The sequence below is a fragment of the Leucopleurus acutus genome (assembly GCF_964270905.1).
Source record: "Leucopleurus acutus genome assembly, chromosome: 18".
In the NCBI taxonomy this organism is placed as follows: Eukaryota; Metazoa; Chordata; class Mammalia; order Artiodactyla; family Delphinidae; genus Leucopleurus; species Leucopleurus acutus.
The window spans coordinates 44156133-44175074 of NC_139160.1; positions in this window are offsets into that span (position 1 = coordinate 44156133).

Genomic DNA, 18942 nt, shown 5'->3' on the forward strand with positions numbered 1-18942 from the left:
TTCCCTACTTGTAAAATATTTTTTAACGACTTGAAAGAAAAAAAAATTGTATTGTGAAGGGATTGCCTGTTTCTTTCAAATCACTGTATTGTACTTTTATCAGAGCATTGTTCATGCTTCATTTTAATTGTACATTAATTTTTACTACACACTAGGCTATGAATTTCTAAGGACAGGGATTTTTGTCTTTAATCTCTGTTTACTCCGTACTTAATATAAAGCCTACCAGAGGACCCCACAGAGCATGAACCACCTGAATAAACAAGCTCTGTGCCAGGGCCTGGGTGGAATACATGAGAACTATAAATTGTGGTTGATGCCTGAGAAAAGTTCACAACCTATTTATGATGACAGTGTAGGTGCATAACATGTGGCAATAGAAAAATCACTGGGTAACACGTAGGTCTTTTCTTTGAGGAAATTAAATCCTTCTTGATAGGACAAATCTAAATATTCAGCAAAGAAGGGATAGAAACATGTCAGAAGAGGTATGGGGATATCAGAGTTAATTGATTGAGCCTATAATACTATTTATATCCATCTCACAATATTGCAGAGTGTTTAAAAATGTGAAAATGGATATATAGAGAATATAAACATGATAAATTAGTATTATTCTTGGTGAAAGTGCAGAAACCCATAGGTAAAGGCTTCAAAAGAAACAAATCAAAATTAATGGCATTCTTCTGAGTGAATATTGATACCAACATAAATTATAATTTCTATAAAGTTCATGAAGTATAAATTAAAATTCTGCCCTACACAGCACTGCATAATGTATGTATGTAAATGTTAGTGATAACATGTTTTACTACTCTTAATTTATCATTTTCAAAATTATAGATGTATATTTATCCATTGAAAATTATATTCTTTTCCAGAGATAATTCCTTTTTGAATATATATATATATTTGTATAGGAGATATATATATATATATACACAATATATATATATCTCACAGTCAGACAATATCTCTATACCTATATACAAACACATATATTAATTGACTGTGATTGTCCTAATTTCATGTTTTTCTAATATCTATTATGTGAAAATATTAGGGGGGAACTTTCCAACCTAAAATTTAAGGTCTTTAATATGTTTGATATTAATAGTATGTTTTACTTTTCAAAACTAAGTTCACCAGTAATGTCACCTATTTCTGCATTCTATAGAATAATATCCAATTTATTTTTTTCTAAATATTGCTCTTAATTGATGAATATAAATAGCTCATTTCCAAGTTTCCTAAAAATAATTGTATATTTCTTAGGAGTACTACACTAGAAAAATCCTGAAACATCAATATTAGTAAGATAACTTCCTACTAGTTTGGAATATATGAACATTTTCTCAAAATATCACAATAAAAAAATTCAAGAAATCTGAATTTTCCCTTTCCATTTCAGCATTCTAACCTCCATCTTAGAGGTTAGAGCCATCTTCCAAAAGCAAGATACTTGAATTTGTTTTTGACCGCTTGAAGTTGCACATTCCATGGAGCATAAAAACACTAATGGCTGAATAAGTAGAGGAAACTGTTCCTTAATAGGTTTAATGTTACTATTATTATGGTTAACATGAATTCAACCTTGCTATTTGCCAGACACTGTGCTGATTGCCTTATGATCAATTTTTTCCTCATGTTTTTTCAATTTTATTTTTACAGATGAATGTCAGAAATATTATGTAACTTGATCAGCATGACACGGCAAAATCAATTTAAAATACACGTTTTATGTCTTCAAGCCAGTGATTCATAGACTACTCCAAGAAATTCTACTCTCGTTAAGCCACACTGTAATATATCTCATTACAATACAGTGAAAGGGACATGACGGTGCTTTTTGCAAGTCAAGAAGTATATCAAAGACATTGTAATACCAACAAGGACTATTTTAAGAATGATTCTTGGAATAATGAGAATTTAGAAAGCACATGAGAGTCTATATATGGTCCTGTACAGAAATAGTTAATACTTGCTAGGGAAATCATTTGGATGAGAGGAAATTCATGTAGAAATCAAACAATCTTCTTCTCCTTAATTCAGTTAGAATTCTCACAGAAAATGTATTTTTGTGAATATTCTTTAAAATTCAAGCTTTTATGAACTCATCTAATATCTAACTTGTCCATCCTCTGTTAGGTAGATAACTAACAAGCTTGGAGCAGCTAACAGCAGCATCTCAGGAAGGAGGAAAGCACAGTCTTTAATAATTAGAAGAGCAGAATTTCATGCTCACCTTGCGGCCACTTCTGTATATTCTAGTTCCTTCATATGAGATATTAATATTATTTCACATTTCTTTTGAGATACCAGTGTATTTCTCATAAGATTTCTGTAAAATGCCAAAGAGCTATATACAATTGAAGTTTTAAATGTCCTGCTATGCAACACATGGCCGTTGGGTGGCAGAGCAGAGGTTCTGCATCAAGGGAACAGGGAAGTCATCCTGCCACTCAAGATCTCCACAGAATAGCCCGCAGGCGAGTTCACTGAAGACCAGGTCTAATCAACTACATATAGATGATTGTTTCATGAACTGAATTATGATAAGCAATTAAAAAAAATCAAGTGATTGACTATAAGATGGTTATTGAATCCAAGCAAAGATATTTATTATTGAGGCAAGATTTAACTGGGTCACTCTCAAGCCTGATGAAATCTTCCTGTCTGAGACAGAATGTATCTCTTTTGTGTGCAGGATGTGATGAATAATAGCATGGTTTCTGGAGTCAAACAGATGACAAATTCTGACTCCATCATTTATTTGTTGTGTGACCCAGGGAAATCTACTTAATCTAGATATGTGTGCTTCAATTTACTCTTTGTAAAATAGGGGAAATTATGGTTCCTAGCCCAATATATTGAAGGAAGGACTGAACGAAATAATATATGCAAAATAAGCAGTATCTAGGACAGAGTAATTATTCATATTTTATATTAGTAGTACTAGTATTAGTAGTAGTAGCATGCTCCAAACAATGGTAACTCATAGACTCAAGACAACCGTGTTTAAAAAATTTTTTGAATCTAAAAAAATTTTTTTTATTGAAGTATAGTTGATTTACAATGCTGTGCTAGTTTCTGGTGTACAGTAAAGCTTCTGACCATCCTTGTCCATTTCTCTTTCTCTTTAATCGTCCTGCTACAGAGATTATTTAGTAATCCTTGCATCATGTAGAGGTCACATGTGAAAGTAAGCAAGCTTAAAGGGAAAATTTTATTCCTTACAAACAGCATATCTTAAACATTTTGGCTTTTTACACTCTTCAAAATCACTGAGGACCCCAAACAACTTTTGTTTATTTGGGTGTTACCTATTATTATTTACTGAATTAGAAATTAAAAATGAGAAATTTTAGAAAATATTTGGTTTAGTTCATTTACCAAGGACGTTAATATATTAATTACATGTTAACAAAAGTAAAGTATTTTATGACAAATAACCACATTTTGTAGCAAAAAATGTTGAGAATGGCATCCTTTTTGCAAATTTATTTAATATTTATCTTATTAGAAGGCAACTGGATTTTCATATTTGCTTCTGCATTATATCTGCAGTAATATATGTTTCAGTTAAAATATGTGAAGTAAATCTGTAAATCATAATACAAGTATATTTTTGGAAATGGAAGAAAACTTTAAAAGCCTTTTGGGATAATTATGAATATTATTCTTTGAAACTCCACTAAGCAGACAGGTATTAGTTCCTAAAATATTAGTTCCTAAAATGTTCCTAAAATATTAGTTCCTAAAATATTAGTTCCTAAAATGTTCCTAAAATATTAGTTCCTAAAATATTAGTTCCTAAAATGTGGAATCTAAAATTATATTAAAGGTCTTTTTGTATTCTGTTATATTAATCCAAATTCTAACTTGTCCTTTTAATGCATCTTTTCTTTATACATGGGTTTCAAAATATTATGCAATTTTGCATAAAACTGGTTCATTGAGTTATACATACTTATCAATGTTGACACATTTCAATATACAATATTTTTTTAAAAAAAATATTTGTTTATATCATCACCAATCTCAAGAGAAAACTCTTTAGTGTTGGAAAGATTTCAAGTTTACATGGGAGGATACTATTTTTTCAGAATTCTAATATTCACTTGAAAGTTTGAATTTTATCATTGGTAAAAACATTGTCTCTTCTTTTCCCTAAGGTGACATTCATTTTTGAGCAATATCTGCCAAATCCCTATGTCTAAATAACTATAGTTTATCATTGTTTTTAAAGTAAAAATGACTTCTCATGGAAAAAAAAATAGTTCAACTCTAAACTTAATCACACAACTACTTTTTGCTCAAGGAATTTACTTAAAGTTGGGTATGCAGCACAAGTGCTTTGTTAGCTCATCTCATTTCTTCATACAGCACATTAAAAAGACTTGTATTCAAAAGCTGAAATTTCTAAAAGTGAATGTCCTTTACTGATTCATCAAAACATTCTTAAATGAATTTTTTTTCTTTTTTAACGTTATTATTATTATTATGCACTGGTAAAGTATACAATGAAAGCTAGTGAGGCTTGGTTTCACCACCTTAACTCATGCTAAGGCACTATCAGTTTTGCCTATGATTACTTTTGCACAATGAGTGAAAATATCAATTTAGTGGAGATGGAAAATAGCGTTTTGGCATATTATGAGAAAAGTTTTGACCACAAGGACCCTCTGAAAGTGGCTTGGGAACCTCAGGGATTTTATGGAGCACTTTTAACAAATTGTTTTCTTAGAGCAGAATTTGAGCAGATTGGATCTTCCCTAAAATATTTTATTTTGAAAACTATAATTATTTCAGAATTTCTATTGACAACTTGTAAAATGTTCCTAGAGGACATTCAAACTAAAATAAAGAAACTTTATCAAAACTAAATGGTTTGCATTAAGTCACAAAAACACTAATGATAAAACAAAAATCGTGTCTTTAGGTCAGCCTTAGCTTTTCTCTCCTTTACTATTCCCTCTTAATTTAACCTTGTAAAATAAAATTTGTCAAGGCATTGATTCTTTCTAAACTATTTCCAATTTCTGACAAACAAATATTTGACAGAAATCTTTAAGATTTAGGAGTAACAGTCTTGAAATTATAAGAAATCACAAATTCATAACAAATTTGAGACAGTAAGGTGAAGAAAATATGATGCAATTAAAAGGTGAAACTACATTAATTACTCTCAATAAAAAATCACATCATATGTAAAAAGAATTTCTAAGCTACATGTTTTTGGCATAGCAGAATAGTACATACTGAAAGAATAAATTTTATTTTTTTCCTAGTGTTATACGTTATCAATCATTTATGGCTATCTGTGAAAATCCAATGTCTTTTTCTATTTAGACTAGCTAAAAATATAAGAAAAAAAATTTTGCTTTTTTTGGCAACATGATAAATTAATTATGAAAGGACTACAATTTTGAGTTGTACAGTACTGTGGCAAACACAATAATTAAAAAGTAAAGTATTAACATGGTTATTTCCAAAGAGTTTTTCTTATTTTCCTATGCATGCTTCAATAAAATTAATCAAATGCTTAAGGATTTTAAAAGTTATAAGAATGAAAATATTTCCTTAGGAAAGCCGATATATGTATGTATGTGTATATATTTTATATATATATATATATATATATATATATAATTTCTTTACAGTAAGGAACCTGGATAGTACAAATGTGGTTTTCAAATTTCAAGGGTTTTGGTCAAACTAAGCCTGAGGTTTGTATCTTTTCTGATTAATCAAAAATATAATCTTTTATCTTATAGTCTGATAATTTTTGGAACATGTCTCTAAAGACCACATAGTCTTTGTCTCCATAGCCCTCTGTGCCAAACGTAGTGCTTTCCATATAGTGCACACAATAAATGCTGATCAAAATGAATTTTTAAATGAACATTCAGAATTCCCCATTTTCCTGGTAGAATAATGTTCATATGACCTATGAAAGATGGAGAGTAAGATGAAGAATGGATCATTTAGATTTCATTTTCCAGAGCACATGGCCTTTTTTATATGCCAGCATAATGGATACACAGGTGAAGGGAAGTTGGAGGGTTTTTCTCCTGGGCTGTTCCATATTTATCATCTATGTTGTCATTGGGTACACAAGGTCTATGCACTTTATAAGAGGATTTCTGCCTAGAAAGCTATATTTTATTTTTCTGCTAAGATGATCATTATAAAAATGACAAAGTGTTTGCAGCCCGAGTTTAAAAGTAGTTCCTGAAACTAGAGCATGTTTTTCTCAGTCTTAATGGAGCCACCAGTGTAGCCAATTGTTTAATGCTTATTTCAGTCGTATAGAGGTGAAAACCCTGAAGACTCACTTGGTCTAAAATTAATAAACTGAGCAAAGGAAAAGGCCAATTTGCTATTTATATGAGTCAAAAGGATGCACAAATAAGCTACTGCCCAATTTACGATTATATTTACACAGCAAAATAAAACAGTGCTACACTATTTCCTTCCAAGGATATTCTCAATTAAGGTAACTGTGAAAATTACTATGAAGTGTTTTGATATCACAAGGAAGGATATTGAAAATGTAGTATCAATCTTGTTACCATTCATGAAACATTTCAACTGAACAATATTTTTGGGTGCCAATCTGCTCATTCCAGTATAAGGGGTTCAAACTAGAGGTTAAATTGTAGATACTTCTGAATATCAATAGTTGAATTACAGTATTTCTAACAGCCTTTTCACATCTCTGTAGAAAAGATTGGATCAAGTATGAAGTAAACAAAATTACACAATTCAAGAGAAAATACTGACTTCATTGAACTATAATTCTTTGAATGATATTTATTTCCATCAATTATATTATTAAATACTTATGGAGAGTGATACATAGATTAAGTTTTATTTGTTAAATTTTGGATTCTTAATCTTTATATTTTTGTGGTGTATTTTTCTTAAGTTTAAAAAGGCTTAAAAAAGATGAAAATAGAACAGATTAGGAGGTAAAATTTGAAGAGTAAGGACTGAAGTTTATTTCTAAATTTTCTTTTGACAACAAAATAATGGACTAAGTTTTTAGATATTCTACTGAATATTAATTTTAAAATATGCTTTCTTAAAAATCTTAAATTCCATCTTTCTTTTGTGGTGATGCTTATATCTCAAAAAATTGTGTACGAAGTGATTATAATATGATGTATTATTAAATAAATTGATATTGATATTCAAGCTTTCAAACTGTGTTTCCTGTAAGGAATATAAGAAGGTGTCATTTGGTGGCATGTGATTTAGAGAAGACTTTTTTTTAGGGTAACATTTTCTCTAAGTAGAAAAGTCTGTGATACTGACAATGTATGTGCTAGAGTGGAATTATTCTGAGTACTATTACCTAGCACAGTTTTTTAAATTTAGATTCTGAAAATTTTATTCTTAATGGAATAAGAGTTTTTATAATAATTTTAATAGTACTTTTACTTATTAATGTTTATATAATACTTTTACTTATTACAGTGAATGTTTCCATCTCTTTTTTAAATCTTCTCTTGTAATGATTCCACTGAAAAGTTGAAATTGTTAAAATTTCTCTAACTCATGATAATGATGACCAAAAAAAAAAAAACAACTACAGCTTATTGAATATTTATTATGAACCAAACAACACACCAGACACTGTACATGTGTGATTTTTGTTAATCCTCACAGTGACCTCTAGGCAAAAACCACAATACATTCAATTCACAGATGAGAAAAGGGTCTCTGGGAGTTTAAATAACTTTTCTAAGGTTGCACACTAGTAAGTGACAAAACTGGGATTCAGACCCAGGGCCTTCTCTAGTGTGAATGATTTCCTCTGAATTTAGTTGGAATTTGACTTGTGAATGAAGTTGATTGTAACAATCACAATGAACTGTAATGTATAGCTAAGTACCTTTATGCTATGTTTTTATTAAGTATCATTTAGATTATATTTTAGGTCAGCAAGAGCTGTTTAATGGTCTGTTCGTTCTGTATTCTTTCGCTGTTTCCCAAAACATAATCTGCTGTCAGAAAGGATGAGGCATTTATAAAAGAGAATGATGCCGTATAATTATATATATATATCACCATCTATCAATGGTGAGCAAGGCTTATGAGCTCTAATCTAGTATTTGAATCGACTCAGTGCTTAAAATGGTTACATTGGGATTTGTTACAGTTTAGGACATTAGTCAGTTTTCTTCCTGGGTTAATAGGCTAAGTAATTTTCATTCTCTATTAAGGCAATAAGGACTCATTAGTTTATAGGAACTAAATATATCCTAGTAAGGTCACTCATGGCCTTTTCTTTACCTAAGAGAAGAAAATTTAAAGAATTATGAACTTGGATTATTAAAACTCCTTTTCCATCTATAATACCTTTCATTATGCAATATTTACTGAGCAATACCCAGATCTAGGCACTGGTCTGGAACCTGAAATATAGTTTTCTCTGTGGTCTCATGTGCTTACATTTGCAGGTGGGGAATGAAGAAGGAGACAGACAATAGATGAGAAAAATGTATATGAAAAAAATAATGAAGTGACATTATATAATAAAAACAAAGTGGGAGCCGCAATGTAGAATAATAGGGCTGGAGGAGTGTCTGTATGAGCAGGTAACACAAAACTAAGGACAAAAGGGACAGACAGTTGCAAACAAAGGTAGAATTTGGCTTTTAACAACAAACAAATGACAACAACCAAACAGACAAAAGTCCTGTATTTCTGAATTCTATGGAAAATGTAAGAGAGTGAATTGGGATAAATTCCGAGAGTATTCAGGCAGGGGGCAGATGCTATCAAGAGATTTACATTTTACACACAAATACATACACACTTGCACACATGCATCAGCTTCATTAGGACATACCTCTCTGAGTGGTGCCACAGATCTTAACACTGAAAATCTGGAGATATCACAGATTGGTGTTTGCTCATCAAGAGAACATACGTCTCTACACAAATTGGGTGAAGTTTCTAATTATCACAACTAAGTAGTTGGATATTTTTTCTTGGTTAAGGACTTCAGCTGATGGAGCTTTAGCAGGATTTTCTCTTATGCAGAATTTAAAATATATCCTACTAAAGTACTGTCATTATATGAGATAGCCATGGGGGAGAACACTCAGACTGTGTCACAGAATGTCACAGAAATTAGAGGTAAGGTTTAAATATGAATGCTGTTCAAAATCTGGATAACTGTGCAACAATGTTAGAATACCATAAGAATAGTTGCATAAATAGACATCTGGCAATTGTATAAGAGTGATATTTCTTTGATGATGTTCTGATGATACACATATCCATGAATAAACTTGTGTCATCTTGATGCAACCAGTATGTTAAAAAAATAAGAGAAAGAGAAATGCGAGCAGATATATTTTCAACATAATTTTTATTGGCCTCTTCTATTAATATTATTGTTACCACATTCCAGAAGAAAATATATATACATGAAAGCACAGGTAGCCTAATTCAGAAAACAATTTGGTATGCTCTGTAAGACTTAATGCGACATCTGATATCTATCATATCTGAATAAAAGCGGTGATTTCTTAGCTTCTTTATTGCTTACTAGAAGTAGACAAGATATCACATTGCACTTAGCTAATATAAGTATACTTCCTAGAATATTTCGGGCTTATTGACATCATTATCCTGCTACTACTATGCAAGATAAATATTTCTTTCCCAAACGCTGTCTTGCTTTGAAGATTATGGTATCCCTATAATACAGCACCAACAGGGTATTATTCATACAGCGATAGACTCCATGATTTACAACTTGTACCTTGCAACAAATTGCAGTTTGTGAATTGAAAATACATTTTAGACAGGGATAAATATATTCCTACTCTCCAAATATTTACCATATTATAAACTTAAGAATGTACATTCTAATCCTTACCTAGAATCAAGTTGAAAAAAAAAATGTACAGAAGAAATACGTTAAATAGTGAACGTAATTCCCTTAAATTTTATATTATTAATTTAAAACTTTTTATCAAACTAAACTCATGTTCTATCACTATTCTTCTTAAAGCCCTCCAGTAAGTCCTCACTGCAAATTTGAATAGGATTTAAATATGTTAACTGGCCTGAAAAACTGTGCATAGCCTGATTTCCATTTATTTCTCCAAACTCATTTCACTCTGCCTGTCTTCCTCCAACTGCTATACTCTACTTACACTGGTCTCCTCTCTCCCTTGAACACATCAATCTCATTTCTGTCTCTGGGCCTGGGAACATTCATTTCTTTTTCCCTGAAAGCTACTCTCCCTGGACTTACCATTACTGCTTATACTAATTACATGGTTCTCATGTTAAATTTCACCTAATTGTGAGAGCTATTTTAACCACCCAAGTGAAAGCAACCACCAAACACCTTCCACACAGATCATTCTAGTTCTACTCTATCTCATGACTCTTTTCAAATTTCATTCATATTACCCCCAGTTTATTTTTGTTTTTGTTTTTTTTGATTTTGCGGTACGCGGGCCTCTCACTGTTGTGGCCTCTCCCATTGCGGAGCACAGGCTCCGGACACGCAGGCTCAGCGGCCATGGCTCACAGGCCCAGCCACTCCGCAGCATGTGGGATCTTCCCGGACCGGGGCATGAACCCGTGTCCCCTGCATCGGCAGGCAGACTCTCAACCACTGCGCCACCAGGGAAGCCCTACCCCCAGTTTAATAGATAATTCAATCTGGAATTACATGACTCACTTTGTACTTTAACTTCCATCTCACTCTGCAGAAATTTTGAATGCTGTATGGATAGAAATAATGCTTTTTCTATTCACCACTGTTACCATAATAGACCACAATAGTGCCTGGCACATGACATATTGTCCATGAATAATGATTTGGAAGACACAGACAATAAAAAATTGCAATGTTTAGATCCTGAAAGAGTTGCCTTTACTATCATATCTGCATGCACTAGAGATGCTACAAGAAAAGTCACAAGCATCCATTTACTGTATTTATTGTAGAAATGTTTTCAAGGGTTTTTCACTAATTACTTTGTGGTCTTAATGAAAAGTCTATCAACATTAATAAAACTAGTATTTGTTTTAAACATTTGTTTGTTCTGTTTCTTATGCACTTTATCATTCTTGTGAAAGTATTGTTCTCTTTTCTTTAGTTACTAAGGATTTCAAATCAAACTTATGACATTATTCCAGTGACATGTAGGGTCATGGGATGTAAATATCTACATGCCATTTTTATCTGTCTTAATTTTTCTTGCTTTGAATTCCACTTATCCAACTTTCACAATAATTTTATAAATACATCTTATATATTTATAATATTATAATGGCCTTAAATATTATGTGGAATAAAAAAGTGAAAAAAACTTTCTATCTTAACACTGAATGACCACTTCAAAAGTTTTGGAAATATGAAACAACAACAACAGTTTTGAAGCTAACCCAACTAATATTTATTGGTTACCTTTTATGTAATGTGTTCTTTTAAATATTTCCATTAAATTAAAAAAAAATTCTAATATTATCTCTCAGGAAGACATATTGTTTGTCTAACTTACAGATAAGAAAGCCAAGAAAGGGCTTCCCTGGTGGCGCAGTGGTTGAGAGTCCGCCTGCTGATGCGGGGGAGGCGGGTTCGTGCCCCGGTACGGGGGGATCCCGCGTGCCGCGGAGTGGCTGGCCCGGTGAGCCATGGCCGCTGGGCCTGCGCGTCTGGAGCCTGTGCTCCGCAACCGGGCGAGGCCATAGCAGTGAGAGGCCTGTGTACAGCAAAAAAAAAAAAAAAAAAAGAAAGCCAAGAAAAATATATAGGTTAAGTAAATGACCTTAAGAGAAGAAATCTGTGAGTGATAAAATTGAATCATTAAGTCCTACACTTATGCTTCAAAATTCAGGGTTTTTTTTCAGATATTCCCTGAAGCCATCACTGAGACATCATGCATTCCACTAAAACCTAAGGACAATTACAAGAGATGTGTTTACTTTTTAAGGATGAAAATATTGATGTTAGCAAGAGTCACAAAATTTAGGACTACTTATCTTTGTCTCTTTCTTTAAAAGGCAGCAAATATTTACAGTGACCTTTAGCATAAACTGATCACAATGCTGTCTGAGGATTCTCTTCTAAGCCCAAACCCTTAATTGTGGTACTGCATAGGCAGTGTGGATATTTTTGTTGTTCAGTGCTTATGACCAGACACATGTCTTAAAGCCTCATGGGGCAATAGCTCAGGCTGACTCCATGAGGCATCTGCTGCTGACCTTCTCAGGCTATGCTGGGTCTAATTTCCTCGGATTGATGTTAGAAGTCTTCTGTGACCCACACCTTCAAGCCTATCAGATCACATTGGTAACTGCATGTGATTTCAGGGTGGACCACTTCACAAAATGGAAATGTCAAATTGCATGAACCTGGTGACTGACGTATAAGGGATTAGAGGAAGCAAAACAATTTTACAATTTTAATATAAAAAAAAAACTTGCTGTAGAATTTCTGTGCTTTCGTGAAAGCACATTTTTCCTTCAGATGACCATCTCATGTTATCTTGACACACTCAATGCACCAAGTCCAGGAACTCTTCACCTTCGCTCTTTGTAAGGAAACGTTGTCTCTTTATCTTAAATTAATTGTGTAAATTCCAAGAGATTTAAAAGGAGTAGAGACACTTGGGGTAACCCAACAGTAGGCACCCTATTTGTCTTTGAAATTCACTAAGTTAGTGGAACACTTTCAAAGAAAGACCTTTTTGATCTTAGGAAACAAGCTCTTTAAAAAATGTGCTCCCAGTTTAATCTAAAATTCAACTTTTCTAATTACAGCTCTGTACCTGTGATTAGCATTAAATGAATTAATAGTATCTATTCTTTCTGAGAATGAATCTTCATTGGACTCGTTTGAGATCAAAAGGAAAAACATATTCAGACTTTCCCTATTAAATCCCAATGCCCTCAAGCAAGTTGTCTGCCTGAAAGTTGGTACAAACTATTAAAGATGCCCCAGAGCAGCATGTTAGAGGATATCAATTAATACAAATGGCCAGATTTCTATTGCTCAATATGTCACTCCTTGCACAATCAGTACTATTGAATTATTAATAGTACAGCATTCTGGGACTTGCCTCAATGATTTCCACCCAGACTTAAAGAAAAGTTTTAAGGCATATGAGAACATAGGCCAGCACAGCTAGAATTTTTGTCTCTGTTTCAAGATCCTGCCTTTAGCTAGAAACTATAAGGTGATACCTAAGTTCTTTATTTGATATTAGAGATCATGGGTGCATGAGCTACTGTAATTGTATTTTGTACTCAACTGCAATAACTTCTCTCTCAGAGTAGATAATTCAGAATAAAATTTCCAGAAATATCTCCTCTAAAATCAACTTGCCTATGGATATACCTACTTGAAGGACTTCTTAGAGTTCCAGAAGAAAAAAAAAAGAAAGAGCAGTTCATTCCTTGCTACGGAAAGAGATGCAACTTAGTATTCCAAAATCAATCGATGTTCCAGGGTGATTAGACTCACCACTTTTCTGATTAAAAAATTGTGCCAAGGAGATAGGAGCACTGAGGTCAGTGCATAGTAACTGGTTTGTTAATATTGATTTTGTGAGAATAAATTGATTTATGGTACGGTGAGTGTGAGGGAAGGATACGTTGTTGAATATTTAATGACCTCACCTATATACTGTCTAAATAGAACTATGTGTATTGTCTCTTTGTGATGATTTCTTGCTGTGTTTTATACAATTTTAATGATTATGTAGTAAAACAGTAGGACTCTAATGTCTATTTTTAAAATATTCTCAGTAACACATTTTCAATGTATCATAAAAAATAATTCATTTTCACTATAAAAAATTTTGGTCTTTGAAATGTCAATATGTTTCAGCATTTGACAGGCAAAGGCATTTTTGAGAGATACTCATGATAAGCTCAGCAGTTTTGTGCTTAAAAATTTAGGAAAAAAGATTTTGACAAGCCTTAGAAACTTATACCCTGTCTATCTGAACAGGAGTAGATATTTTTAAATGATTAAGTACCACTGTAGAACCTAATGGGGAAGCCAGTACAGTCACATGTTAGAAGACATCATACTTGATCATCTCTAATATTAATTATCTCTGAAATAACTAGAATGTAAAACCATTTAAATTAAGATCTGGTTAAACAAAATAATTAGCTATAAAAAAGTATATGGAGCACTCCCCTGGTGGTGCAGTTGTTGAGAGTCCGCCTGCTGATGTAGGGACACAGGTTCATGCCCTGGTCTGGGAAGATCCCACATGCCGTGGAGTGGCTAGGCCCATAAGCCATGGCCGCTGAGCCTGTGCATCCGGAGCCTGTGCTCCACAATGGGAGAGGCCACAACAGTGAGAGGCCCGTGTACCGCAAAAAAAAAAAAAAAAAAAAGTATATGGAGTTACAGATACTCACCAAAGTCCTAATATGAGAGAGTTAGAATGTGATAGAAATGAAAGAGTGAGAGAAAGAGAAGTGAAAGAGAAAAATTTACATAATGAAATACCATTCATTTGTGGTTCAGTCACAAACAACCAAATATACCCTAATTATTTTTTGTTCTGAAATGTAAACATATTGACAATTAAGTGATCCTTCAGAGCGTTAAAGGACTGCATGTTAAGAAATAATATTGAGAGTGTTCTAATTTCATTCTTTTACATGTGGCTGTCCAGTTTTCCCAGCACAACTTATTTAAGAGACTGTCTTTTCTCCATTGTATATTCTTGCCTCCTTTGTCATAGATTAATTGATCATAGCTGTGTCAGTTAATTTCTGGGCTTTCTATACCATTCTATTGATCTGTAAGTCTGTCTTTGTGCTAGCACCATACTATTTTGATTACTGTAGCTTTATAGTGTAGTTTGAAGTCAGGGAGCCTGATTCCTCTAGCTCACTTTTTCTTTCTCAAGATTGCCTTGGAGACACGCCTTCCAGATGGCAGAGGAGTAAGACGTGGAGATCACCTTCCTCAACACAAATACATCAAAACTACATCTACATGTGGAACAACTCCTACAGAACACCTACTGAACACTGCCAGAAGACCTCAGGCTTCCCAAAAGGCAAGAAACTCCCCATGTACCCTGGTAGGGCAAAAGACAAAAAGGAAAAAAAGAGACAAAAGAAGAGGGACAGGACCTGCACTGCTGGGAGGGAGCTGTAAAGGAGGAAAAGTTTCCACACACTAGGAAGCCCCTTCACTGGTGGAGATGGGGAGTGGGCCAGGGGGAATCTTTGGAGCCACAGAGGACAGTGTAGCTACTGGGGTGCAGAGGGCAAAGCAGAGAGATTCCCACATAGAGGATCAGTGCCAACCAGCACTCACCAGCCTAAGAGGGTTGTCTGCTCACCCACTGAGGTGGGTGGGGGCTGGGAGCTGAAGCTCGAATTTCAAAGATCAGATCCCAGGGAGAGGAGTGGGGTTGGCTGCGTGAACACAGCCTGAAGGGGGCTAGTGCACCACAGCTAGCTGGGAGGGAGTCCTGGAAAAAGTCTGGATGTGCCAAAGAGGCAAGAGACTATTGTTTCAGGGTGCGTGAGGAGAGGGGATTCAGAGCACCACCTAAAGGAGCACTAGAGACGGGCACAAGCCACGGCTATAAGTGCGGGCACCAGAGACTGTCACGAAATGATAAGGCTGCTGCTACAGTCAAGAAGCCTGTGTGCAAGCACAGGTCACTATCCACACCTCCCCTCCCAGGAGCCCATGCAGCCAGCCACTGCCAGGGTCCTGTGATCCAGCAACAACTTCCCCAGGAGAACACATTGTGCACCTCAGGCTATTGCAATGTCACGCTGGCCTCTGCCACCATGGGCTTGCCTCGCATTGCATACCCCTCTCTCCCCCTGGCCTGAGTGAGCCAGACCCCCTAATCAGCTGCTCCTTTAACCCCATCCTGTTTGAGGGGGGGGAACAGACGCCCTCAGGCGACCTACACACAGAGGTGGGGCCAAATCCAAAGTTGAACCCCAGGAGCTGTGCGAACAAAGAAGAGAAAGGGAAATCACTCCCAACAGGCTCAGGAGCAGTGGATTAAATCTCCACAATCAACTTGATGTACCCTGCACCTGTGGAATTCCTGAATAGACAACAAATCCCAAAATTGAGGTGGTGGACTTTGGGAGTAACTGTAAACTTGGGGTTTGCTTTCTGCATCTAATTTGTTTCTGGTTTTATGTTTATCTTAGTTTAGTATTTAGAGCTTATTATCATTGGTAGATTTGTTTATTGATTTGGTTGCTCTCTTCCTTTTTTAATTTATATATATATATTTTTTTTTCATTTTTCTATTTTTTTGAGTGTGTATCTGTATACTACTTTGTGTGATATTTTCTGTATAGCTTTCCTTTTGCCATTTGTCCTAGGGTTTTGACTGTCCTTTCTTTCTTTCTTTTTTTTTTTGGTATAGATTTTATTGCTTCCTATCATTGGTGGATTTGTTTTTTCATTTGATTGCTCTTTTCTTTCACTCTTTTTTTCTTTTTTTATTACTTTTTTATTTTTAATTATTTCTTTTTGATTTTAAAACTTTATTTTACTCTTTCTTTCTTTCTTTCTTTCTTTCTTTCTTTCTTTCTTTCTTTCTTTCTTTCTTTCTTTCTTTCTCTTTCTCCATTTTCTTCTGAGCCGTGTGGCTGACATGGTCTTGGTGCTCTGGCTGCATGTCAGGCCTGAGCCTCTGAGGTGGGAGATCCAAGTTCAGGACATTGGTTCACCAGAGACCTCCCAGCCCCACATGATATCAAACAGAAAAAGCTATCCAAGAGATCTCCATCTCAATGCTAAGACCCAGCTCCACTCAACGACCTACAGGTTAAGTGCTGGACACCCTATGCCAAACAAATAGCAACACAAGAACACAACCACACCCATTAACAGAGAGGCTACCTGAAATCATAATAAGTTGGCAGACACACCAAGAAACATCACCAGACACGGTTCTGCCCACCAGAAAGACAAGATCCAGCCTCATCCACCAGAACACAGGAACGAGTCCCCTCCACCGAGAAGCCTACACAACCCACTGAACCAACCTGAGCCACTGGGAGCAGACCTCAAAAGCAATGGGAACAACAAACCTGCATCCTGCAAAACGGAGACGCCAAACACAATAAGTTAAGCAAAATGAGAAGACAGAAATACACAGCAGATGAAGTAACAAGGTAAAAATCTTCCAGACAAAACAAAAGATGAGGAAATAGGCAGTCAACCTGAAAAAGAATTCAGAGTAATGATAATAAAGAGGATCCAAAATCTTAGAAATAGAATGGAGAAAATACAAGAAATGTTTAACAAAGATCTGGAAGAACTAAAGAGCAAACAAGCCATGATGAACAACACAATTAAAGAAACTAAAAATTTTCTAGAAGAAATCAAGCAGAATAACTGAGGCAGAAGAATGGTAAGTGACCTGCAAGATAAAAAAGTGGAAATAACTACCACAGAGCAGAATAAACAAAAATGAATTGAGGGGAATCTCACAGACCTCTGGGACAACATTAAACACACCAACATTCGAATTATAGGGGTCCGAGAAGGAGAAGAGAAAAAGAAAGGGATTGAGAAAATATTTGAAGAGATTATAGTTGAAAACTTCCCTAATATGGGAAAGGAAATAGTCAGTCAAGTCCAGGAAGTGCAGAGAGTCCCATACAGGATAAATCCAAGAGGAAACACGCCAAGACACATATTAATCAAACTACCAAAAATTAAATACAAAGAAAAAAATATTAAAAGCAGCAAGGGAAAAGCAACAACTAACATACAAGGGAATCCCCATAAGGTTAACAGCTTATCTTTCAGCAGAAACTCTGCAAGCAAGAAGGGACTGGCAGAATCTATTTAAAGTGATGAAAGTGAAAAATTTACAATCAAGGTGACGCTACCCAGCAAGGATCTCATTCAGATTCAACATAGAAATTAAAATCTTCATAGACAAGCAGAAGTTAAGAGAATTCAGCACCACCAAACCAGCTCTACAAAAATGCTAAAGGAGCCTCTTTAGGCAGGAAACACAAGAGAAGGAAAGGACTTACAATAAAAAACCCAAAACAGTTAAGAAAATGGTAATAGGAACATACATATCGCTAACTACCTTAAATGTAAATGGATTAAGTGCTCCAACCAAAAGACATAGACTGGCTGAATGGATACAAAAACAAGACCCATACATATGTTGTCTACAAGAGACCAACTTCAGACTTAGGGACACATACAGACTGAAAGTGAGGGGATGGAAAAAGATATTCCATGCAAGTGGTAATCAAAAGAAAGCAGGAGTAGCAATATTTATATCAGACAAAATAGACTTTAAGATAAAAATTATTACAAGAGACAAAGAAGGACACTACATAATGATCAACAGATCAATCCAAGAAGAAGGTATAAGAATTACAAATATTTATGCACCTAACATAAGAGCATCACAATACATAAGGCAAATGCTAACAGCCATTAAAGGGAAAATCAACAGTAACACAATCACAATGGGGGACTTTAATACTCCATGTTCACCAATGGACAGATCATTCAAAATGAAAAAAAAAAAGGAAACACAAGCTTCAAATGATACATTAAACAAGATGGACTTAGTTGATATTTATAGGACATTCCACCGAAAAACAGCACATTACACTTTCTTCTCCAGTGCTCATGGAACATTTTTCAGGATAGTACATATCTTGGGTCACAAATCAAGCTTTGGTAAATTTAAGAAAATTGAAATTGTATCATGTATCTTTTGACCACAATGCTATGAGACTACATATCAATTACAGGAAAAATTTTAAAAAATACAATCACATCGATGATAAACAATACACTACTGAAGAACCAAAAGATCACTGAAGAAATCAAAGAGGAAATCAAAACATACCAAAAACAAATGACAATGAAAACAGGATGACCCAAAACCTATGTGATGTAGCAAAAGAAGTTCT